We start from the raw sequence: 13052 nt of genomic DNA, 5'->3' as shown, positions 1-13052 counted from the left end.
AAAAAATTAACTTTACTCATGCACATATGGAGGGTTGCCTCAAATCAATGACTGCATCTGCCTTCTCTAAAATTGTTGTCCACGCTAAAGCAGATGTTGGCACCAGTGTTCACATTTACAATGACTGGTGTCTCTTCTCAACCTTATTGCCCTCCCACATGTCAGAAAGAGCTTTCATGTTTTCTGTAAACAATGTTTAGCCTCAAGAAAAAATGAACTGGCTACCTTTAATAAAATTAATTCATTTAATGTAACAGTGTACAATTTAAGTACTAAGGCTGCTGGAGAGGCAGCCACTTGTACATCCTTTTCACCTTCCACAGTTCCAAAGTTCATTTACTTTTCATCAAAATGCTTGTTTGTGTACTTTTAAATGTTAAATGATATGTACTATGTGCAATGGAATTATCACATGGGGCTCAAAACTCTCAATTTGCATACACTTGCCCACAATTTGTCTCCAACTAAAACATACTAACTTTGCAGATTTCACTCAAAACACACACTTCAGGACTTAGAAGATGGCTGCACACAGCTCAACAACATAATTTCAGCTCTCCCAGTGTGAAAAAATAAACTGAGAAATAAGACCTAGTAATTTCTGCCAACCTGAGTAAAATTCAGTTACTGGCTACTAAGTATGCTGCCTGGATGCCAGCAAAGACGTAAGTAGAAAACCTGAAAGAAAATCAACTAGAAAAAGATGGAAGAGAAACCACTGACTGAGAAGATTCCTGCAACTGTACAACAAAATGCAGTTCAAGCCTCAACTTTGGTACAAAAGCTCAGCTCACTTTTTAACTAAAATTTGCCATACGCATTTAACGCACACTCGCTCGAAATTTCCCTTTCCTTTAGCTCATCTACCAAAACACACAGTTTTTACTATTCAATGCAAAACCATAACAGTTAGTTAAGCTGCCATTCCTTACTGACTGTTCCCTGCAGTAAGACAAGTAGCTGCGACTGGTCCAACCTGCTCCGTTCGGGCTCATGCCGCTCCCCTACCCCCAATTCCCACCCACCCCCAGTGAATCTACATTTATTTTCAAACTTACCACACCCACTAATTACAAATATCCAATCACAAACATTGCCACATAATCCCCACCACACTAATACCACCAAATATCTACTCGCTCAAAATCCACATAACCACATCTTCCACCTCCTCATAACCAATTAACCTGCTACTAGTCATCTCACCTCATAACACTTTTCCTCTTTCATAAACTGAACACCCAAGCACACGTCCTCAACAACTGGCTCCCTCCTCTTCTAAATGAAAGAGAACTTTCCAGCATCCCAAGCACCTAAAAATATTACTGTAAATAATTCCTCTCATACTTCTTACTATAACCACTCACCTAACCTCTTATCACAATCAGCTAGCTATCACTTTCTCTTCACCCACCATTTCATTCCCTCACCCATTCCACATGAAACCCATACACTTTGAGATGGCACGAGACCTCTATACTGCTACCTATATAGAACGTTTTACATATAGATGTTCACATCTATATTCCATATCTCAAAATTTTCTTTAGTATAATAAAATAATAAAACACTCAAACTCACTCTTATACATATCATCTCTCAAACTTAGGGGCGACACTCACCCAAAATCCTGGCCCCAAAACCAAACAAAAAACCCACAACTCCTCTACATTTCAGCCCTACAATGTAGTAAATACTTCCCCTAAAGCTCTAACCTATTACTTCTTAACATGAATCTCAGGAGCATGGTTAACAAGATACATGAATTTCACGCCAGTATCTTACACTACTCCCCTGATACTGCAGCACTAACAGAAACCTGTCTGAAACCAGAAATAAATGACAATGAAATTCTACCCCCACATTACAGTATACACAGACTTGACAGAAAAAAAACACAAACGTGGAGGTGTAATAGGCATTACTTATAAAAAATAATCTGAAATTAGAACTTCGAGAACAAAGTGTCCCAGAATTCAACACCGCCAAGATATTATTTGGCAAACTCTAAATTAACTCGAATAAATATTAAACCATTATAGGAACATGTATTCCTCTCAGCACTAACCTCACTGTAACATATGAAATTCTCCACTGGACATCCTTACCGTTTCTTCAAGAAACCATCATAAAGGGCGATTTTAACGCCAACTTGTTCTCCTACAACTCAGAAAACGGCACTACTTTTATTAACCTGCATGGTTTTACCCAAGTAATACAATCCGCAAACAGAGTAGACAAAATCACCAAAAGACAATCAGTTCTAGACTGGATCTCAAACAAATCATATGCTTATCACTCAGGCTGCCTCCCTAACAAGATCAGTGATCATCAACCAACCTACCTATTTAGATAATGTCTTCACCCTCCCCTGAAATAATACCCATCAACAAATCCGTAACAAAGACTAACACTCAAATCTTCATCTCCATACTTCAGCTCTGTAACTGGACTCCACTTATAACACTACCCTTAGATATTGCCATAAACTACTTTAATACCACTTTCCTAAACATATTAAATAAACTAGCTCCATGCAGAACCATAGGAGTAAAATTTAATTATGCTCCATGGCTAACAAATGATAGTAAACAACTACTTAAACTAAGAGATAAAGCCTGGGCACAATGGCATATCAATAAAAATCAAGTCAACCTAGAATATTACCAGCAACTCAGAAAAAGCCAAAATCCAGATCAAACATGACAAAAAACTACTATACTGAAATTCGACCAAAACCACCCACAAAAATTCTGATCCACTATTTAAAAAAAAAAACTCCCCCAGCCTGGCCAACCTTTAACACCAACCCCAACAACCACAAGCAATATAGACAGTATACCAACTCAATTCAGCACATACTTTACTAATTATATAGTATTACTAACAGCAATGCTCCTCTAACTATCCCAATAACATCTGGTGAAACCACTGATACCTTCTCTTTCAAACCCATCCAAACCAATGCCAAAAAAGAATTGGTCAGCAAAATTAAAACTATCTCTAGCAGCTGACAGCTTACCTACAGAATACCTTAAACTAGCAGTTGATGCCATCTCCTATCCTATCTATATTCTGATTAACTGCTCTATCCCAGAGAACTATATTCCCATAATTTGGAAAATATCATACAACATCCCACTACATAAAGAAGGGAACTCTACTGAACTGTCAAACTACAGACAAATAGCAAATCTATCTCCTCTAGCCAAAATAATTAAAGAACTACCTCTTATCTAACAACCTCCTAACAAATACACATTATAGTTTCTGCCCCAATCATAGTACCACAACTGCCCTTTTACGTTTTACAAATACAATCAACCAACACAGAAATGAAAGTAAACTAGTATCTTCCATCTTGCTGAACCTATCCAAAGGTTTTGACACAGTCTCCCATCAGAAACTCTTCACTGAACTCTCCACCCTAAAACTCAGTCACTCACCTCTTTCATGATTCCATAACCACCTAACTGGCCAACAACAAGCAGTCTTTCTCGGCTGTGAAATCCTGGCGCTCAAACTCACAATTGATTCTTAACCCATACAAAACTAAACTAATGCTCTTTGGGCCAAGTAAATCATGAGATTGTCCATCCTAGTTTCATATCTATTCCTCCAACAATACCATAATAGCGACAGTATCTCAAACTAAACTGCTTGGTGTTCTAACTGACAATAATAATATGAAATCTGACAAACTTTTATCTCAGATTATTAAAAAGACACACACAAAACTAGGAACACTATTTAGAATCAAACCATACTTCATCAACATATCAAGACAGTCAGTTGTCAGAACCCATCTACTCTGCTACATACCTCCCCAACAAACCTAAAGAAAACGGATTTAGCAAAACTAGAAGCTTGCTACAACAAAATAGCCAAATTTGCAACAAATTCACCACACAGATCCCACCACTGCTCTGCTGTACATCAATTTAACTGTTTAGAATTACCCCACTATTTAACCTATACCCAGCTTATCACTGCCCACAGCCTAAGAAACCAATAAAAATGCCCTGCTCTCCATAATCTACTCCAACCTTATACCAAAAAATGGGTCTTCCATTCCTCAAACAAATTTCTACTATAAGCCACCAAATCCAACAATAGCGCTGGGGACACTCACTAATCCAACTATGTCGCCAGAGTTTGGAACACAATCCCTCAACCTATCATAACTGCAGCTAACTCCACAGATTTCAAAAAACTACTTAATCACTTGACCAACACCTGGCTTTGCCCTTGCTCTAGTCCTGGCTAAATCCCATTCTTCCTATACATTAACTGCTCACACCTACCTTCTTCCACCCTTACTGACCATAATATAGGACTCTACAATACTATTTTCTATCCCATTTCCTCTCTTCCCCCCCAAAAAACAAACAAATCTACTAATTCCTTATTCCTCCTACAAAAAAACTAAATCACTCTCTCTCTCTACCTCTCACTCTAAGTATACCTTAACTTAACACTGCTCTCTCTCCACCTAACCCTGAGCCTACCATTCTATTTCCTCTCAATTAACCTAACCTCTTATTCCCCCACTTTGTCCATCTACTCCCCACCAATATACCTTTCTCCTAACCTTTGTTTCTCCTCTTGCTTCTTTCCTATCCTTACCCTACACTGTGCTCTAACACTTAACTCCCACCACCTATTTCCCCACCCCTATAATTCCTTTCCTCTCTTCTCTCAACCCTGTTCTTACAAACCTATAAAATAAGCACACTATTATAACAATATTCATTTAACTATCTAGTAGAATATTTCTGTCTGCATCATTTAATTGTAAAGTCCACCTGTTTCATGGAAATAGTCTCGTTATAAAAATCTATTGTATGTAACTAATAAGCAAGATTGTTTTAACTAATCTATGTAAAAATGTTTGCTGTGTCCATTAATGTGAATTTCTTGGTATATACAAATTGTCCAAAACTGCTATGTAACAAGCTAATGAAATCAATGTAATTAATGTAATTATGCAAATTGTCTCTGGAGCTTTTCTCCCAGGGCCTCTGCTGACAATGGGCACCTACCCAGTCAGACTGTCCCGGTAAACAAATGTTAAACAAATAAGAGATTGCTTCAAGCAATAGATAGAAAAAAATAAATCAAATATACGATGAGGCAATTAAAATAAATGCAACACTGAAAGACTATATCAACTCAAATAAAGGCTGGAAAAATAGAAGCTTTCACTAGCTATTTAGATGAACTGATAAAATGGAAAAAAATCAGAAGTTGAAATGAAGAAACGGTTGACAGAGTAAGAAACTTCTCAAGAAGAGCTTTTTCAAATAAACAATACAGTTAGAAGATAGTACACAGAAAACCAGAGACTTTCTCCTATAAATCAAAGAAAATGTAATGTATTAATTTTATGAAAATGCAAACAAGCAACTAGAAGGGTATTCCACAGCACATGTTAAAAGAAACAGCACACTGAGTGTATGCTCCAAACCAAAGAGAAAGCAGTGAAGAACTATATTAGTAATGATTCAAGCTTATTAACAAAATGAACTGGTCCTATCAAAACTATGGCAGAACAGAAAAGCACTAAAATCAGACAGCAGAATGTTTGGAGGATACGATTATTCACTGTACACCAGGCAGAAGATGATTAAATGTATCCCAGCAATCAGGGAATGTCGAGGGGCAGGTCTGAATTCAAGCTGATGTATCTAACTACCTTCAGAATATTTTTATTCATGAAATATCAAAGACATTTTTGATGCAGGACACGCTAAGGAAGAAATACAAAAGTTAATCAAACAAAAAGTCTTTGAACAGAGGAGAACTCTGCTTCTCATACTTCTGACAAAGCTCAGAGACACTTTGCCAGTGAAACCTTATCCAATGTTCTAAAGGAAAATGCCTGAAAACCAGAAAAAAGCATAGGAGTTGACTACAGGAATTAGAAATACCTTGCAATTGAACGAGAGTGTGGTTTTGGAAGCTGCAAATGAACAAGAAGACTAGTATTAACACAGAAATTAGTGAATAAAAGTGACATTATAAAGAGTGAATCACATTTGTGAAATATGGCTTTGCAAGAAAAAGTGGCAGAGAAAGACTGGACTTTTCTTGACCTTATTAATCTTGTAGGTGGACTGCAAAGCATATATCCCATTTTTATACCATCAATATTTAAGAGACCACTAAAAGGAAAAAGAGTAACTAATCGGTAAAGACCTATCAGACCCAGCTTCATAGACTCATTTCAATTTTAAACAAAGATTATAAAGTGTTTATGTCTATACTAGCTGAAAGAATGGCAAAAATGCTGGCAAAACTGATAAATATGTGGATCAATGTGGTTTTGTGAAGGGGAGGCAAAACTTTGTTAGCATTAATAAAACAATGATTATCAAGAAGGACGCAGAAAGCAAGAAAAAACACTGTTGGTGGATCTTGATGCGGAGAAAGCATTCAACAGAGTAAGTTTAGATTTCATGAGTAGGGCAATGAAAGCATTTGCATTCCCTGATACTATAAGCTAAATTATGAGGATATATGAAGGATCAGAAGCAAGGTTTAAACTAGGAGGGTTCTTCTCTGATAAGTTGTCTCTGAACAGGGGGTACCAGGCCGGGGTGTCTTCTTTCCCATTTGCTATTAGCTTTATATTTAGAGTAACTGGTAAAGAAAATAACAGACTTAGAAGTGGTACTGCAAACCAGATAAAAAAACAAGTTATGTATTCACCATAATGTACCATCTGTGTTGTCCATTTTCATTCTTCCTGAACTGATGGGTTCAGATCCGAACAGTTGGTTCCAACTTGGCTGTTGCAAAATCTTGTGGCAACTTAGAACTCTCGAGCTTCTCCCTTGCCCAGAATGCACCAACCCCAATTACTTCAGATCCTTTGCTAGCTAAAGCATACACTGTTATATAAAAAAGGTGTAAAAAGAGAAACAGCAAAAGGTTAGTCAAGGCTATGTCTGGAGCTCTGTCATGCTTGGATTCTGCCAATTCTTTCATATCCACTCACTCTTCCAGAAAGGCCAAAAGGAGGGGGTTGGTGGGTGGGGAGTTGAAGAAGAATGAAACACAGATGGAACGTTATGGTGAGTACACAACTGATGGAAAGAGTCCCCAACTACCTAAATTCCAGGGTGGACTCAAGGCAGGATGTTCTTAAGCACCACTGAGACAAATGATGCTCTACCTCTGGATAGCAAATCCACTTTGTAATGAGTGATGAAAGTATGAGGGAAAGCCCAAGTTGCGGCTGCACATATTTCATCCATGGAAGCCCTTGAATGAAAAACTGAAGCTGCTACGGACCTGACTGAATGAGCATCAACTTGCTTTGGTAAAGGGATATCCAATTTGTTGTAAACAAAGGAAATGCAGCCATAAGCCAGCTGGCGAAAGTAATTTTGGATATTGGTTTACTCAGTTTCATAACAGCAAAAGAAAAATAACTGATCTGTAGTTCTGATGTCATTTGTTCTGTGTAAATAAAAACACAGTTGCCTATGAACACCCAATAAATGTAACAAATATTCACCCTTTTTGAAAAATTTGGTAAGAAAACTAGTAAACTGATGGACTTAATGTTAGATTCTGAAACTATCTTGGGCAAAGAGGATGCATTAGTTTGTAATGTAGCTATCTTTATAAAAATTAGACATGAGGGTTTCACAGATAAGGCCTGAAATTTCGAAAACATGTCTGGCTGATGTAATGGCGACCAAAAACAAAGTTTTCCAAGAAAGAAATTTACGATCACAGTCATGTGCTGGTTGGAAGGGTGGATGAACCAAGGCTTGCAGTACCAGAGTTAGATTCCATGGAGGAGTAGGATCTTTAAATGGGGATCTTAACAGAAGTGTGCTTCTTAAAAATGTTTTACAAAATTTATAATTGAGTGAGAAACCATCAAATCCAATATGGATATCAGAAATTGCTGCCAACTGAAATTAAATTGTTGAACTAGTTCCTTGATCCAAAAGAGGCATCAAGAATATTACGAAGCAGGGCAGAAAGAGGGTCCACCTCATTTTGCAGTGCCCAGTGTACAAACCTTTTCCATTTTCTAGCAAAAAGTTTCCTTATAGATGGTTTAAGGGAGGATAACAAAATCTGGCAGACAAGAGACGAGAGCATAGGTTGTCTAGCTATTACTGGAAATGGAGAAACCAAGCTGTTAGCTTGAGATTGGGGAGGTCAGGATGCATCATGCCTTTCAGGTGAGACAGCAGATCTGGAGCTACGTCTAGAATTCAAGGAAATTGAATAAGGCCATAGGAATGGAAAAACAATCTGTCTATGCCAAAAGGGTATAATGAGGATAACCTTGCTCTTCAACCTGGCAGCTCTCTGTAGGAACTTTGGAATAAAAGAAATTAGAGGATAAGCATAAAGTAGACCAGGGGAGGGGGCCAATCGTGGAGAACAGCATCCCTCGATGACTTCCCCTGTAAAGGATTAGGGCAAAGTAGCTGTTGCACGTGTTTAGGATCGATGCAGAGAGATCGCAGTAAGGCTGGCCCCATTACAGAAAAAAACTTTGCAATCAAAGGAATTAGAGGTTAAGTATAAAGTAGACTGGGGGGGCCCAATCATAGAGAAAGTACAGTTGTGTACCTACCATAAATGTAGATGTTCGAGTGTATTCACTGTTGCAGTCATTACACTTGGGTTATCCTGCTGGCAGGCTACCCGCAGTCGGCCTGAATTCCAAAGTCCTGGTCCGGCGTCGGTTGCTGTTGCCTCTTCCCTGACGTCAGTGCGCCAGGGGTATATAAGATGCAGCAGACACCATTTTCTTCAGTTTTTCTTGCCCCAGATGTCAGGTGCCCCCAAAAGGGTAGGCTAAAAACATTGCTTATAAAAAGCATGCACTAAAATAAACATTACCTTCATCTACAAGCAAATATACCACATAGGTTGTATAGAATAGAGAAGTAAAGATAAATCCCAGCAAAAAAAGGGGGATGGTGGGTGGGTAACCTGGACAGCAACAGTGAACACACTCGAACATCTACATTTATGGTAGGTACACAACTGTACTATGTTCATCGTGTTTCACTGTTGCAGTCATTACACTTGGGTTGAATCCCAAAGCTGAGGTTGGGCGGCTGGGTCTAAATAGAATTAGGAGTGGCTATGAAGCCCTGCAGAACTGCAGTGGCAAAGCCTGCTCTGGATTTAGAGTAAAGAGGTAAGTGGTAGTGCTTAGTAAAAGTGTGCACTGAAGTCCAAGTTGCAGCCTCCAAAATATCCCTGGTTGGTACTCCTCTGAGGAAGGCTGCTGAGGTGGCAGCTGCCCTGGTTGAATTTGGCCTAATGCCCTTTTACCATTTACCATGTTGTGAACAGCAGAAATGAATGCAGTGTCCTATCCATTTTGAAATAGTCCGCTTTGAGATAGCCTTTCCTTGTGATCCTGCGGCATATGCTACTAAAAGTTGCTCAGTCTTTCTGGAAGCTTTAGTTTTGTCCAAGTAGAAGCGTAGCTGTCTGTGTATGTCCAAAGAATGCAGAAGTTTCTCCCCTTTATTCTGTGGGTTTGGATAAAATGTAGGCAAATGAATGGTTTGGTTAAGAGCCACACTGGACACTACCTGGGTTTGTCCTTAGAGAAACCCTGTCCGGATGGAAGATAATAAAAGGTTCCACAGCCATTAATGCCTGTAACTCTGAGACTCTTCTTGCTGAAGTTATTGCTAGGAGCAGAGCGGTTTTCCATGATAAGGATTTTATCTCAGCTGCATTGGCTGGCTCAAAAGGAGGCAGTGTGAGTTTTTCCAAGACAAAATTGAGGTCCCATGCAGGTTATTGGTGCTCTCCTTGGAGGTCTTATGTTTTCGGCCCCTCTGAGGTACTGCCTAAGCAATGGATGTGAAAAAATAGGTGGGTCCGTATTGTAATGAGATGAAATGGCAGAGGAATGGATCTTAATTGATGAGAAGGATAGGCCTTTGTCCAGCATCTCAGTTAGGTATTGTAAAATCTGAGGAATATTTGGAACAAGCGTGTCAATTCCTTGTGCCTGGTTCCAAGCACAGAATCTCTTCCATTTTTCTGCATAAGATTTTCTGGTACTGGGCCTCCTGGCCTCCAAAATAACATCCATAACCGCTTTAGAGAGAGGTGTATTCTGAATGGTTACACTATCCGCCATGCAGCCAGATTTAGGGTTCTGAGTTGGCTGTGCAGGATCTGATTATTTTGTTGGGTCAGTAAATGAGGAATATGAGGCAATGGCCAGGCTGGGCCTAGAGACAAGCTCCTTAGGGTTGGGTACCAGTGCTGGCGTGGCCAATCCGGGCAATCAGTATCATTTTTGGCTTCTCTTGTCTGACCTTTAAGAGAACCTCGGGGAGGAGAGGCAGTGGAGGAAAGGCATATACTGTAAGGTTGTTCCAGCTGAATGATAAAGCATCCACTTTCCATGCTTGTTTGTGATAAGTCCTTGTGCAGAATCTCTGTAGTTGGCAGTTGTGGGGGGAGGCAAATAGATACATGTCTGGGCATCCCTGTTTTCTTGTTATCATGTTGAAGATTTTGTTGATCTAGTTTCCACTCGTGAAGATCCATGAGGTTTTTGCTTAGTTCGTCTGCCAGAGCATTTGTTTTTCCTGGCAGGAATTGTGCTTGCAGGAGTACTTGGTAAATCAATGCTGTGTTCCACAAAATCATGGCTTGTCTGCAGAGGGGGTAAGAATGTGTGCCTCCCTGCTTGTTTATGTACCACATGACTGTAGTTTTGTCCGACTTTATCAGCAGTTGTCCTAGATGAAATAGGTCCTTGAAGGCTTTCAGGGCATTTTGTACAGCTAGCACCTCTTTTTGATTGATGTGAAGATGCCTTTGGCTTGCGGGCCATGTGACCTGTATACATTTCCCTGCCATGTGGGCCCCCCAGGCATAATCTGATGCATCTGTTGTTAGTGTTTGCCTGGCTGGGGGTAAAGTTAATGGCTGTCCCTTGTTGTTGTGACAGGCCTGTGCCCACCATCGAAACTCCTGTTGCACGCAGGGAATGAGTGAAATTAATGATTCCAGGCTGTGGCAATGTTGAGTCCAAACACTTTTTAGATACCACTGTAGCTTCCTCATATGCAGTCTCGCATATGGAATTAGCAGAATGCAGGATGCCATGTAGCCCAGAAACTGCAGAATTTTTCTTGCAGATAACTGGGTCTTTGTTGCCATGCTTTCGAAGTAAGAAGTCAGTTGCCTTTGTTTGTCTGGCGTGAGATAAGCCATCTGGGCAGTTGTATTTAAGCTTGCACCCAGGAATATTATCTTTTGAGAGGGTACTAGTTTTGATTTCTTTTCGTTTACTGTGTACCCTAGGCAAATTAGTAATCTTTTTACAAACACCAGATGCTGTAGTAGAATGTCTTTGGTCTCTGCTTGAATAAGGCAGTCGTCCAAGTAGGGATATATTTGAATCCCTCTGTCTGCAAAATGCAATTACTGATGCCAGGCATTTTGTAAAGACCCTGGGCACAGTAGATAAGCCAAAGGGCAGTGCAGAGAATCGGTAGTGCATTGAGCCAGCTATGAATCTGAGGTATCTTCTGCATGAGCGTCTGATTGGGACATGCAGGTATGCCTCTTTGAGGTCCAAAGTTACAAGCCAAGCCTTCTTGCCCAGCATAGGCAGAAGCTGCTGCAGAGTCAACATTTTGAATTTTGGAACGTCCAGAAAAGTATTTAGAATAGACAGGTCCAGAATTGGTCTCCAGGCTTTGTCCTTTCTTGGTACTAAGAAAAGTCTTGAGTAAAATCATTGTCCCTGCTCTTGTTGTGGTACTGGCTGAATAGCGCTCATGTCCATGAGAAATGAAACTTGTTTTTGTGCCTCTGCCCATTGATTGTGTGGCAGGTCTAGCATACCGTTTGCCTTTGGAAGGGTGTGAAAGTGGAACCTGTAGCCCTGAGAGACTATATTTAAGACCCATTTGTCCTGGGTGATCATGAGCCAATTTTGTGAAAAAAGTGCTAGCTTTCCCCCTAAGGGTGCTGCCAAAAGGTAAGTGCTTGACATTGGCAGAGGGAAGTCATTGGGACTGTTTCCTATATGGCTATGATTTGTCTTCTCTGCTTTTGGAGGTAGAAGCACCCCATTGTTTGGGCCTATATATGAGCCCTGGGGCTGTTGTCTGCCTCTAGGGCATCTGTATCTGCCTCTTTGTGGCCTGTCTGACACTGTAAAGGACCAATTCTTAGAAGGCCAGTTCCTGCTAAATCTGGGTGGCTGTACCTGTAAGAAATCCTTTACTGTCTGCATAGATTTAGCTTTATCCTCCATTTTCTTCAACACCTCTTCTGCCTTAACACCAAAGTATCATGCTGTAATGGAGCATCCAATAATTTTGCTTTAACATGATCAAGCAGATTCTGTTCCTTTAACCAAGCATGTCTTCTAATGACAGAACCTGTAACGGCGGCCCTGCAAGAGGCCTCCAGTGAATCAAAACCACATTGCAAAGTATGTTTTCCCACTTGTTCAGCTGCATGCAATAAATCCTGCATTTCCTTGTTCTCAGAACATTCAGAATTTGTCACCATTTTCAGTTTTAGCAGTGACATTAAGTATTGCTGATATTTAAGCATATGAAACTGACAATTTAAAGCCCTTACAGCCAAGGTAGCAGAAGTGTAAACTTTTTTCCCCCATCTGTCCAGTGCCCTTGAATCCCTATCTGAGGGGACAGGGTTTTTTGCAGTAGAGGCCTTAACCCCTTTGGGACCCTGAGATATATTTTCTGGGTCAGCAGCAGGGTTTTTATACAGAAATTTATGAGAATCTGGAACCCTGCAGTATCTGTCTGGCTTAACAGGTGCAGGAGGTAAAGAGTCGGGAGACAGGCCGGACTCTGAAAATACATCATCTACAATGTCTAAAACAGGTGGAATAGCAAGAGGTCTGTGCTGAGGTAGTAGAAGAAAGTCTCTGAGCCTTTTTCTTAGATTCTGAGTAATTTTGGCTCTCCCAGTGGAAATGCTCCCTCATGGTATGCAGGGTTTCCCCAAAGGAATAATCCTCAGGAGGAGAAGCTGAAGGAAAAGATTCTTCAGCA

General features: G+C 40.1%; 1 protein-coding gene across 1 annotated transcript in view; it reads right to left on the bottom strand.

The window, feature by feature from the left end:
* Nucleotides 1-13052, bottom strand: part of SIK3 (SIK family kinase 3) — a gene marked incomplete in the record, with an annotated part of 4425276 nt that overhangs the window by 3211685 nt on the left and 1200539 nt on the right.

Source organism: Protopterus annectens, chromosome 8.part0 (genome assembly GCF_019279795.1).
Source record: "Protopterus annectens isolate FY-2018-M chromosome 8.part0, PAN1.0, whole genome shotgun sequence".
NCBI classification, from domain to species: domain Eukaryota; kingdom Metazoa; phylum Chordata; order Ceratodontiformes; family Protopteridae; genus Protopterus; species Protopterus annectens.
This window is presented reverse-complemented; position numbering and strand designations above follow the sequence as displayed.